This window comes from Notechis scutatus, chromosome 2, assembly GCF_049901735.1.
Source record: "Notechis scutatus isolate UNSWTSFEM ecotype Mainland chromosome 2, rNotScu1.2, whole genome shotgun sequence".
Classification (NCBI taxonomy): domain Eukaryota; kingdom Metazoa; phylum Chordata; class Lepidosauria; order Squamata; family Elapidae; genus Notechis; species Notechis scutatus.
The window spans coordinates 120,847,904-120,862,039 of record NC_142010.1 but is presented as its reverse complement, the minus strand read 5'-3'; positions in this window follow the sequence as shown (position 1 = coordinate 120,862,039).

Genomic DNA, 14,136 nt, shown 5'->3' with positions numbered 1-14,136 from the left:
TGCAGAAGGGACTTAGGACCTTCACTTCATACTTCAGGTATCTTTCACATAAATCACATCTTTTACTATTTTCTCAGAACATGTTTAACATGCTTTGCTTATCCATGGTTTACTAGCTGAATTTGCATGACATGCTGGACATAAATCCTAGTTAACAAACCTTTACTAGCTGGGTGCATATGACCCATTTCTATACTTCACATACCAAAGTCCAGCAGAATGACTAATGTACACGTGACAATATGCGAGGTTATTGGGACAAGTTCAGAACAAGCTGTGTGCCACACATTCACTCACACCCTTGTCCTTCAACCTATGGCTGATCTTTCCACCTTTTCTAATCTTTTGCGAAACTTATATCACCCTGCTAATTGGTAGGATCAGCTCTGCTATAGTTTTCACTGATAATATGACCGAGTCTGAACAAATCAAGATAGTTTCCCTGTTTAGTGCATGGAATATAATGCCATGTCAAATGTTTGGACATATTTTTCATTTTGGGATGGAAGTCTGCAATCTAAATCATATGTTGGTTAACAATTCTTGGTCTTGTCAGCAATGCTTTTATTTGGACTAAGCCTCTATTCAAATTATTTGACTATAGATTTCATCACAGATATACAAACCACAGTCTGATTTCTGGGTTTTGAATTTTTCCCTTACCAGCCTTATATAAATGCAGAATCAGAGAACAAGTAGAATTCAGAGACAAAGAGTTTCTTCTTCTTCCTTTGATAAATGTGATTTGATTGAAAATTCAGGTTGTGGAGTTTTGCCAGAAATATTCTATAAACTTCCATCTCTGCTTGGAAAGCAGCCCAACATGATAACAAAAAGGGAATCCTGCTCTGATGGAGGAGGCTTTTAATGGTCCCATCTTGGCAAAATGGTGCTGTCTGTATTTAATCCTAAAACTGATTCCAGAGGAACAACTGAGACAATTGAGGTCTCTGGCAATGACAATTCTGCCAATTGGTAGAAGCTTAAGAGAGCGGGATGACCTGCAGTTACTTAATTATGGAAGTAGGGGAATTGCAGTAATCAGGATCAAAGTATTTCTGGGCCAGTATTCCTTTACATGGAAATCTTGCTAGACAAGTAAGAATGGGATAACCCCTGACTTGTTCCTGAGCTCTGATATTCAAAACCCTCTTGCCACTGAAACTGGAGTTTTCCTTGTCTGCCCCAGTGTTGATCTTCAATATCTGGCTTAACATCCACTAACTTCACCTGCCATCCAACTAACATAAATATGATTGGATTTTTTTTGCTGCCAAGCAGGTGCTAACTTCTGAGATCAACTTTATACCAAAAATGCCTCTTGAAAATAAAATTGGAGGGCGGGTGCAGTTGTATGCTTTGGCTGGAACTGAAATTGCTTGACTGTGTGAACACAACCCACACACATGGACAAAGTGCAGTGGGAAGGATAATGAGCATGGTCTAGGGTTAGCAGAAGTTGAGGGAATCAAGTCCACCACTTTTCCTTCTAGCAAATAGATGTGAATGGCAGCCAGTTTGCAGAAGGCTCCACAATGAGCTCTTAAAATGCCATTTGATGTTTCCAGCAATAAAGATGGAAAAGACTGGGAACCCTACTTTGTAATGTCATACAGTCTGTCAATCATATACTGGCCAATTCTAAAAATTTATTGCAAGTTGGGTGAAAAAGATGGTCAGGGTAGACTTCTAATTTAGCATGTATTCACATACTCACTAAGCTGGAGATAATTCTGTTGAAACTAGCAACAGTTCCAATTAGTACTCAAAACCAATCAAGAAACAAAGAAAAGCATGCTAGTAGCCATAAATGGAGACAATTAGCTAGTACTGTGTCAGGTTACCAAGTGATGAAATCCATTTAAAAAGAAAAGAGCAAAGTCCATCTTCCAAAACAATTTCTTTTATTTAGGAAAGCATCAAATTGGCAAAGTCCGTGGTAATTCCAGATCTGACACAACCTGGAATTGCCCCACAATATCAGAAGTTAGAAACAACCCCCAAAAGTCACATTCTCCAATAGAAGTAATTCAATGTTGCTTGATGTCATAAATCTCCACCTCAAGGGGCCTGGACACAGTCAGCTCATTTTCCCAGGGGAAGAAGAATCACCTAGCTTAAACAACTCGCCCTATCTCCACTCCTCCCCCCCTTAGGAATGTGGCAAGCCTGAAACTCTTCCCCCATGACCACCAGAGAGAAAGTAAGAAAAAGAATATATACTATGCCTAACTAAAATGGCTACGCATGTGTCAATTTCGGGCTTGACATATTGGTCCTTAGAGTAGACTTTTGGTCAGGATTCTCCAGTTGGTTCTTATGTTAATTATATCTTTATTCAGATGTAGAAGCACTACAATGAAGCTCACAATGAAGTGTAAGTTTAATATTCTCTTGGGTTTTCCTACGGGGGGAAAAAAAATAATATGAGCAAAGCTAATGGACTGGGCAGAACTGGCCTGCTTTTTGATCCTTATTTTATTCATGAAAATGACAGCATTAAACAGTATGCCAGCCATTCTACATCTAAATAATAGCATTTAAAAAGAAACCTTCAGTCTTAAAAACCATCCAATCCAACCCCCTGGCCGATTGCTGGGTGCAATTCTTCTGGTTTACCATGCAATGCACCCCTTCCCTCTTTTGTTCTTGTCTGAAGAACGGAAGGCTTGATATACAACTCCAATCAACTCCTACGTGGAAGAGCTGCCATTTGTTAAGCCACCATAAAAACAATGCAAACCTGCAGGAATTGCAAAAGAGCAGAGGTCAGACTCCATCTCCTAAGCTAGAATGGTGGAGAAATGGTAAGTGTTAGATAAACTTCCAGGGCTTTTTGGACCTGGCTGAATTAAATCTGCAATAAAATTGAAAAAGTGCCTCCTGGATAGGAACCCTTCTTAATCCTCAGTCACTTCGATGTGGCAGGGAAATGAGGCACAGGCCTGTGGAGGACAGGGGCCTATTTAAAGATCCTTCTGATCAGTTCCTTTTGCAGGCAAAGGAGAGTTCTGAAAATACTTCAGATACCTCAGTTCAGATTATGCTTCTCAAGGCCCAGTGGAAAAACACTGGGGTAGGAAATCATTAACTTTGTCTTGAAGAAGGATAAGAATCAGACCTTGGCTTTCTCAGAATAGGAATAGGGCCTGTGGAACTTGTTCAGTGCCCAATGAACTTGTCCCTTCGTAGGCAATTGAATGCTTTGTCACAAACACACTAATAAGCCTGAGTTGTTGATCTTTACTGTGGTATGTTAACTCATAAAGGCTTTCAAGAAGTAGGGAAACAGCATTTTGTTGTATCTTTCTTATTTGGGCTTTAAGCCACCTAGAGTAGCCTCAAGGTTAAATATATTTAACCAACAATAATAAGTAGCATTACTGAATTTCAAGGTGGTACATTTTAATATCATGGTTTACTTTTCTTTTTAATCACAATGTTCTGTGAATGATTTGAAATCAGTTGAGTTATTGCAAAAAGGATTGTTTACATGGAAGCTGTATGTCAGGGATTTAAAATGAATTCATATAATTTGGAATAAATGAACACAAGGTTCTTCAGAAGTGGGCTGAGAGAAAGTGACTGGTCCAAGGTCACACAGCTGTCTTGGGGCCTAAGGCAGGACAAGAAATCCTAATCTCCCAGTTTCCAGCCTGTTGCCTTAACGACTATATGAAACTGGCTGTCACGCCCCACAATTGTTCCTGGGTAAAAAAAAAACCTGCAAAAATGACCTTGGAGAAGGCATGCAACAGCCTTTAGTGAAAACATGAATTAAGCCTGGAAAGAGAAAAAGATATTAGAAAGAAATTTAAAATGACCTCTGATATGAGAAAGAGAAACACTATCAGGCTTACAAAATTCTGTTCCTGCAGCCAAGGTCAGTAAAGTGGATTTCCAGTACTACTTCCGGCCTGCCCTGAGGAGATGCTAAGCCCTGCTAGAAAGCATGACCAGTCTTCTAATCCAAACACAGGAAATTTGGGTTGTTTAATAACTGGAAAATGTTAGGAAATATATTTCACCAAACTCAGGAACATGGTTGTCATGTGGTATCACATCCATTGTCATTAGTTTGGACCAAAGGGGATTTTGAATTAGGTTCTTGGGATCTGGACCATATACATTCTAGATTACACAATAGTTAGTTTAAGGCTAATTCATTGCTTCATTGCTCTGTAAGGTATATGGCAGCTGGCTATGCGATTTTCCTCTTTTCTGGATGGCTATTTTGCTCTTGAACTTTGGATGATTTAAGACACTGCATTCAAATGCCCTAGATATTTCCCACCTACGCTTCTTTCTTTAGAATGTACTAATGCCTTCACAAGCGCAACCATCACCTGGGGTGTTGCAGCCATTCCGAGGACACATTAAATTATCTTCCAGTTTGAGGATGGCATTTTCTTTTGGCAAAGAAGAAGATGATGATGTAGCATTATGATGGGAAGGGCCCTAGTGCAGATGAAGGGAGCTTTCCGGCTGGTCAGATAGGATTCAGTCTGAGGAAATGTGATGTGAAAGTCACTATTGCCACAGGAAAAGCTTAACTGTAGCATCAGAGGACTGACTGATAATTACTTTTTTCTCTCTTCCCTCCCACAAATGAGACCCATTAAAGAAATGTATTCTTCCCATCTCATTAACAGATTTCTGAAATCGAATGGCTTCCAACAGACAAACAAGAATGTTCTCCTTATTATCTTCCTTGCTGACCAGACAATATGCTCTTCAGAACATGTTGAATAAACTCAATTTTCCTACAATGTAGTTTCACATGCTGTTCAGGACAGCACCAGAGTCTAAAAAGGCTGTTAATAGGGAAGTCATTTCCACCTAGTTTCCAATGCTGAATCCTCAAATGAACTTGGTGGAATGCTTGAGTTTATTCTGGTAATTATCCTAAGAGGGAAGTTAGTTCAGGGATGCCGACTTGGTTTACACACCTAGGATGTTATGCGGCTGAGAAAAAGGCAGTGGGGAAGAAAGTTGCCTGAAGTCATCCATTGTAGTTTGCAAATGAAGCATTTGGCTGAGGGTGTTGAGCAAATCTATTAGGATTTACTAACAATTGGTTAAATGGTGATTTGCTCAAGTTGGCCAGTGCCAAGAAAGAATTTTAAACAAGTCATGTTGACTAACTCACAATTGACAGTATTTATACTTTCAACCATAAATCATGGCTTTGCATGTCCTGCTAAACTATATCTACAAATAGTGGGCTTAAAAAAATCCAAGTGATAGCAAAGCTTCCTTTCTATCTACAGTTGCTTGGTTCTTTACAGAGCAGACTTTGTAGCCCTGTGCTGAACTAAAACAAACTCAACATGACATAGCTATGTTCCACTGGTTGATTGTTCTCTCTGTCAGAAAGTTTCTCCTTATTTCCAAGTTGAATCTCTCCTGGTTCAGTTTCCATCCATTATTCCTTGTCTGACCTACAGGCACTTTAGTGTTCAAGTGGAACATTATGCCCAATGTGGAAATGTTTTTTTTATTACTTATCTTAATTAGACCAGGCATTCTAATGGATAATCTTTCTGTTACCAGAGGAATCATTATTATTGCCGTTGTTATTGCCATTATTTTTGCTATGCTTATTATTACTCTTCCTGGGACATCTACTGAGGGCCACCCAAAGTGAGAGTGTGCTGTTGGGTATGTGGGTTTGTCAGAAGAAGACTTTTCCTTCTCATCTTTGTTCTTGTGAGATGAGGATTAAATGTTTCGAATGGGTAAGAATATTCAAAATTAAAAATGTAGACGTTTTCCATTCAGCCATTGCAAATCAGTAGAAAGGTTTGCCACCTTTGTTTGGAGATTTTTTATTGATTTCAGTAACAAGATCTTGGGGAGGGAGAAAATGCACACCATACAAAATGAAATAAATAAATAAATAAATAAATAAATAAATAAATAAATAGGGAGGGCATGTAAGACCAGCGGGTTGCTCAGCCCTCTTGTATGATCAGCACAATATTTGAACTGTGGTTTTAGAATACAACATAGTTAAAATGAAAGATGATGTGTCATCATGTGCAAACCCAGAAAATTTTTCATACTCATTTGAGGACAAAAAATTTGTGGAGTTTTTTGGAACAAGAACAAGATTAATATATCCTAGCTGAGTTAAACAGCAATTTGCCCCATAATTGTCTCACTATGGTTGTAAACTGTCCACTATTTTTATTTGTTAATGTTATCTGGGAGCTCAAAGCATCCCTTTTCATTCTATCAGTGTAAGTTGGGTTGAGAGAAAGTGACTACCCCAAAGTGACCCCAGGACTTCTGTTGGGGAGATGTACCTGAACTTGGATCTTCCTGATCCTTAACCTTACGGTAGATATTATGCTGAACTGCCTCTCAGTGTAACAGGAGGGAGCATAGAAAAGGTCACAAAGATTGCTCCAGATCTATTTCCTTAGAAAAATAAATAGCTAGCAAACTTCTTGTACAAAGGTTTATTCTTTTAGACTACTCTTTCATTCATCTGATCTATTGCTTGAGCCTGTAGGGATTGGTGTAGTCTCCGGTGTCTGGCTTCAATCCAGATGCACTGAAACTGTGTACCACCATTCCACAGGCATCTGCAGGCATTTTAAGGATGGCAATTGAAATTGAATGTTCCACATTTACATATAAAGTGTTAAAGGCTTTATTGATTGAAACAGTGGTAATTTCCCCCTGCTGTACTGCAGTAACTTTCAGAGAAGCTCACTAGATTTGTGGCTTTGTTCAGTCATTATTCACCCTGGAGAAGACCTATCTACGGAGTCACTGAGAGTTGACATTGACTTGATAGCACATTGTCATTTGCCACCCTCTTGTATAAGCCAGAAGAGCTGAATATACAGATAGCCTCCAGATGAAAGCAAACAATTACATGTTGGCCTCCTGTACTGATGCAAACATAGGAGAAGCTATTTGCTACCTCCTTCCAATGACTGACAAAGTGGCATTGTTGGTTAGTGGCTATCTTTGACCTTGGGAAATATGCAAATCACAAAGCAAAACCCAGCAGGCCTGTCAAGGTTGATTAACCCCCCAGCAGGCCGATCCTCAAAGACAACTGACTCATCCAGCTTCCCACTGTTATCCTCTGCAGCTGATCACCTCCCAAAAGCATTGATCACATAGCTGTGGGAGGTAAAGATGCAAACAGAGATATTCCCCTCACCACTTATTTTCCCCATCATAGAACCCTGCCACCACTCAATAGACATGCCAACCTTCTTTCAAATGACCTAAGTGATCTTTGTTTGGACTCATCTGCAGTCATCTTGATTTCCTTAGCCAGCATCTCAATTGTCCTTATATGTTTGCTTACATTTTCACTGCTACAAACATGGAAGATTTTCTCATCCTGACACAGTTATGTGAAGAAACTGATGGGTAGGACACATGCAAGGCTTATGTGGTTCCAGATTCAATAATCTCACACCAATAAATAATGAGGGGTTTCAGATATTAGCTTGGGGTGGGGGAATATTACAATATGAATTACTGGGATCACATATTTTATGTCTTTGGGATAGGCAATTAGTTTCAAGTGCTACATTATAACATTTCTCACCATTGTCATGCTTCCTAGGAAGATTTCAACAAAATTCACTTTTCTTCTTTATTAGGTATAAATAATAATTTACTTATACCTAAATAATCAGGAATAAATTACCTAATTTACCATGCTTCATTTTTTAAAATTTTATTTATTTTCAAAGTGCATATCCATTTACATTTTTAACAGTGCTGTGTCAAGCATTTACGTATTTTTACATTTATTTTCCATATTAAACCTTATTTCTCTTCTCTAAGTACAACATATCCCATACCTCATAGAACTCTGACTCCTCTTTACCTTTCAGTTTCCTTGTAAGCCTATCCATTTCAGCACAGTAAAGTATTTTATTTATTACCATATCCTCAGAAGGTAGATTTTCTACTTTCCATCTCTGGGCATAAACAATCCTTGCCGCTGTTATTATGTGTTGTACGACGTATTGGATGTGTTCCTTTAAATTTCCTTTGATCATCCCTAATAAAAATATTTCTGGTTTGAATTCAATGCCGTATTCTGTAATTTCTTTTATCCATTTCCTCAAATTTTCACAGTATTTTTTAGCTTTGGGACATTGCCACCACATATGGTAAAATGTTCCATCTGTAAGCTTACATTTCCAACATTCCGGTTTCATTTTTGGATATATTTTAGCCAATCTCGCTGGTGTCAAATGCTATCTATAAAACATCTTAAATAAATTATCTTTGTATGCCATTGACAATGTTATTTGCAGTTTTTGATCCAAATTCTTTCCCAATCTTCTAGCTGTATGCTATGCCCTATGTTTTGCGCCCATGCAATCATGGAGTCTTTTACTACTTCTTCCATTTCTACTTTTAGCAGATAGCTATATGTTCTAGTTATATTTTTTTCTTCTTTCCCAGTCAGAATTTGATCTAGTTGTTGGAGTTGGAGTTGGAGTTCCATTTCTATTCCATATTCTTCTATATCCTTTTTATGCCTTGTTCGTATCTGCAAATACAGCCACCTGTTCTTCTAGTTCCTCATTTGTTTTTAAATTTCCCTGATTGTCTAATAATTCCTTATATCTAATCATCTTTTTCTTCTCCATTGTGTTTGAGTAAATCACTGCCTCCATTGGTGATACCCAGTCTGGTATTTTCAGATAATGTTTCCTCCTTATCCTCCTCCATATCATTATTAGTGAGTCTCTTAATTGATGGTGATAGAAATATGAGTGTATCTTTTCTCATTTATCCCACAGGAAGGCATGCCATTCTGTATGTAGATCATGCCCTTCAATTGTTAATACTCTTTTGTTTTCTAAATTTATCTATTCTTTAATCCAAAGCAGAATGCCGCCTGATAGTAAAGTTCCCATTTTGGATGTCCTAGGCCACCTCTGCTTCTACTATCCTGTAGCATTTTTACATTTATTCGTGCTTTCTTCCCCATCCACATGAATTTGAGTACCATTCTATTTAATTCTTCAAAAAAAAATTGGTCTAATTTTAGAGGAATTGTCTGGAATAAATATAACAATTTTGGTAGTATATTCATTTTTATCGTGGCTATTCTGTTCATCAACAATTGCAGCTTTTTCCAATTCTCTAAGTCTTTTTTAATTTGTAACATCAGTTTCTTATAATTATTTTCCTTTATAGTCGAACATCTTCCTGTGAGACAGATCCCCAAATATTTAATCTTTTTTGCACTTGTAATCCCAATTCTCCTTCTAATCCCCTCTTTTGTTTTTCCGTTTATTTTTAATCCTGCCACTGACCCATATCTTTCTATTTCCCTTATCAAATTTATCCCTGTCTCTATTGGTTCATCAATGAAGAACACTAAATCGCAAATGCTTGCGTTTTATATTCCTGATTTTTAATCCTTAATCCTTTTATTTCCTCGTTTTGCCTGATTTGGGTTAGAAGCACTTCTATTGTTAATATGAAAAGTAGAGGTGACATAGAACAACCTTGTCTTACTCCTTTTTTAATTCCAAATATCTCGGTACAGTCTCCATTTACTATCACCCTAGCTTTTTGGGTGGTGTATATTGTACTAATCATTTTTTCAAACTTTGTTCCAAATCTCATATTCTTAGTTTGTTGGATCAAAAACTGCCAATTAAGGTTGTCAAATGCCTTCTGGGCATCTAGAAAGATTAGTGCCGCCTGTTTTCCAGGATGTGCCTCATAATATTCTAGAATGTCTAGAACCATTCTTGTGTTGTTTCTAATTTGCCTCATTCTGATCTGGATGTATTATTTCATTCAGCACTATCTTCAATCTTTCTGCCATTATTGTGGTGAAAATTTTATAGTCGGCATTCAACAGCGAGATTGGTCTATAGTTTTTAATTTGTTTGTGGTCTGTGCCCTCTTTTGGTATGAGGAAATGTAAGCTTTGATCCATGACTCCGGTATTTTTATTCTTCCAATATGTCGTTATACACTTCCAACAGTATAGTTTCAAAGCTTTCATAAAGACACTTCTATACCTCTGCCGGGATTCCACCTGGCCCCAGGGTTTTATTGCTTTTCTGTTTTTGTACCGCATTTTCTAGTTCCGTAGCTGTTATCCCTCTATTTAATATTTCTCTTTGATCTTCCCTTAACTCTGCTAAGCTATTTCCTTGTAGGTATTGTTCTATACTATCTATATCTATGCTATCCTCCTCATATAATCTTTTGAAATAGTTCTGGATTAGTTTCTTCTTTCCTACCATTCTATGCTGTATCTCTCGGTTTTCGTCCTCCAATTCCTATATCAACCTTTTTTCTTTTTCTCTTTTTAGTTTGTGGACCAACCATCTCCCGATTTATTGGCATGTTCAAGAAATTTTGTTTTGCCGCTTTTAAATCTCTCACCCTCTCTTCTTGGTTCACCATATTTAATTTATGTTTAGCTAAGATCATATCTTTTTTCACTCTTCGTTTTGGGGTTCTCTTTGTAACTTATGTTCTAATTCTCTGATCTCTACTGTTAATTTTTCCTGTTGTTGCCTTCTTTTCCTATTTCTTTTTACTGTGGACACTATGGTTATGCCCCTGAAATATGCTTTTGCCGAAATATGCTTTTCCCATACTATCTGAAGTGAGGTCTGCTGTTTTATATTTTCTTTAAAGAATATTTCCATTTCCTTTTTTATCCTTAAAATGTATTCTTTTTCTTTTAAAATTTGTGGCTTTAATGTCCATTGTCTCCTTTCTTTTTCATGTCCTTTCCAAATTATTGTTAAGAGGTTGTGGTCAACCCATGTGTTTGGCATAATTTCTATCCTATCCATCTTATTTCCTAATTCACCATTCATCCATGCCATGTCCAGGTGGAACCATGATTTGTGTGGGTTTGAATAAAAGGTATATTCCTGTCCTTTAGGGTTTATCCTCCTCCATTGGTCAGCCATATTCAATTCTTGTGTCATATAAAAAAAGGAGGTTGGTAGTGTTTTCCTTTTCTTTTTAGATGAATTACTTACATAATCTTTCTTCGGGTCTACCACTGCATTGTAATCTCCTACAATACATATGTTTCCATGTCCTGTTTCTATAATTTTTTTGTGTAGTATCATATAGAATTCTTTTTGGTTCTCATTTGGGGCATAAATTGTTACCAATGCCATTGATTTTTGTCCCACCTGTAGTTCGTCCCATTTTCATCTGCATACTTTAGTTTAGCTTCTAACCTCTCATTTATATAGACTGCTATCCCTCTTTGTTTATGCTTTGCCAGGGCAGTGTATAGATTCCCTAATTTGGGGTATTCTAAACAATCTTTATGTTGGTCTTTTATGTGCACCTCCTGTAGGCAAGTAATATCTGTTTTTTCCTTTGCCAATCTTTTGAGTGTTTGTTTTCTTTTAGCTGGGGAGCTTAGCCCATTGATATTTATTGATATTAACCAAATTTCTTTTTCCACTGTCCTATCAGTAGATTGGCTTCTGTCTCCTATTAATTCTTATATCTCTTTGTGGTCGTGTTCTTAATTCTCTTCCCGTTTCTCCCTTTTGTTCCTGTCCTTCCTTACTTCCTCCGTCTTGCAGTACCTCCCTTATCTCCTGTTGCTGATCTTCCTGGCTCTTAGATTCCAGTTCTTCCTTGCTGCTACTCTCTTCTTCCACCCCTACTATTTGGTTGAAATATTCCCTTATCCAAATTATCCACTCTAATCTTCCTCTCCTGCCAGGATACTAGCATCCCTTCCAGTACCAGCCATCTAAAAAGTATATTCCACTTGGTCAATTGTACTGTTAAGAAGCGGTAGTCTCTCCTTGTTTCTCTTACTTTTTTCAGAATTTATTTTAAAGTTTGTATTTCCTTGTCTTTGTAGAAAAGTGGTTCGTCCCTCGTAATTTTGTATATTATATCCCTCACTTTTCTCCTGGCAAACCTTACATGTACCTCACATGGCAGTTTGTGTTGTCTAGCTTAGTTAGTATGTGTCCAGTAGACCTCATCAATTTTGTAAATAATTTCCTGCCTATCCCTCTGCAAGGTTCCTGCAATCAAGTCTGCCATAATTGCACCCAAGTCTTTTTCCTTTTCCTCTATAATGTTTTGAAAGCGCAAGTAAAACGATGCCCTGTCCATTTCTAAATGTGTAATTTGCTCTTCCAGCTCCTTATTTGCAGCCCCTAATTTTTTTATCTACTAATTCCAACTTTTTTCTCTGTTCTAACCTAGTTTCCACCATTTTTATTCTTTGTTTGTTTTTCTCAATTGTTTGTTGTATTGTTTCCACCCTGTTATCCAGCTTATTTATATCGTCTTTCAGATCTGCATGATTTTTAGACATCGTCTTTTGCATTTTCAACATAGTTTCTTGGATGGACAGTAGTGTAGTCTGCATCGTCTGTGCATTTACCATTACAGTCTGTTTCTCCACATTCAGCATTCCCTCAATTGATCTTTGGCCTGATGGTGATGACACTGCCAATCCTGGGTTCAATGTCATTTTCTTTCCGGCTTTCAATGTTGTTGTTGTAATGCTTGTCATATTCCTGAAACTTCTAATCCGATCTGCCCACACTACCATCCACTTTCTACTTTACTAAAACAGTTGATAGTTATTATTTCCCCAAATCCAATTGTCCAATATTATACTATTCCAAATTCCTAAAAAGTTCCGTACTCCTCTTGCTTTAGAACCGTATATTCTGTATATCCCTTTCCTGTCCTCTATTCAATATAGACAATATGAACAATTATCCAATGTATATCTATACGTACTGATATTGTCTTACACATAGATATAAATTCTTTATAAATATTCTCCTCTATCTGTAACTGTCTAATCAAATATCAGAGTATATTATATATTATCTCTATTAATCCAAATATAACTACAACTGTAGGTAGGTAAATCTGCTGAAATACAATATTTATGTATGTATAACATAGTTTGAATTCACACTTCTGTCTGTATATTAAATTGCTATCTTCTATATATGTCTCAATATCTCCAATTAGATAGGTCTAAATGTTAATATAAATGTTAATATAAACTCAAACAATCTATCAATATAAACACAAGCAAGTAAGTAAGTTTAAATACAGTATATTACTTGTTATAAACTTAGTAGGTTAACTTAGTTCCTTAGTTAACTTTAATTTTAAATTGTTTTACTTTGCTTGTTTATCTATATTATATCCTTTTACCACTTTCCAATCTTTCTACTCCTTCTCCATTCTATTGGTATACTTCAAACTCCACTCTCCTGCTTCTCTGTCTCCTCCAGCTTCTGCTTCAAAGTGTCACCTCTTTCCACTGGCTTCTCCTGCCTGTTGCTCCCTTTCCGTTTCAGTTCGCAGCCAAATCACAGTCTCCGATGCTCTCTGGGCTTCTTCCCTCATTCACTGTCTCTCCGACACACCACTCTCTTTCTCTGTCTGTGCCAGCTTCGATCGCCTTCCCCCATCATTCCTATCCTTTCTTCCTCCAATGGTGTCTACTTCTTCTTCAGCTCTCTTCTCCGTTCTCCTTCTGCCCTCCGTCAGCCAACTCACCACTCTCACGCTGCCATTCCATGTCCTCTCACCACCTTCCCTACTTTCTCTTTCCTTCTTCCTTATTCACCACACTCCAACACTTTAGATCCCAGGCTTTTCCCTCCAGTCTCCTTCCATTCAATTCTTCTCCTCTTGCTTCACTGCTTTTCTTGATTGCTTTTTCCACCATTTTTCTGCCCACCTCCTTACAATCCCTTAGTTTGCACAATACTGCTGACTCACTGCTCCTTCTGCCAAGTCGCCGCTTGTTTCCTCAGGGATTTCCCCACTGCTGGAGCTTCCTTTTCTCACCAACTTAAGAGTTAGGACTTATCTTCTCTGCTATTATAGTAATGGGAATTATTCGCTTCGCTTTACACAGCCTGTTAACTAATTCTTTGCTTCCTCATCGTCTGTGGTTCATCATGGCCTCGAGTCTGCCATCGCGCAATGACAGGCGTTTCCACGCAGGGTTGTAGGGGTTTCCCTTCATTGCAATGGGTGATCGCCTTTCACCTCGCTGCCCCCCAGGCTTCCCCTCTAATTCACGTGGCTCTCCAGGCTCACCGCATCCCCAAGGGGTCCCGAACGTGAAACAATCAGGATCAAAGAACGGAG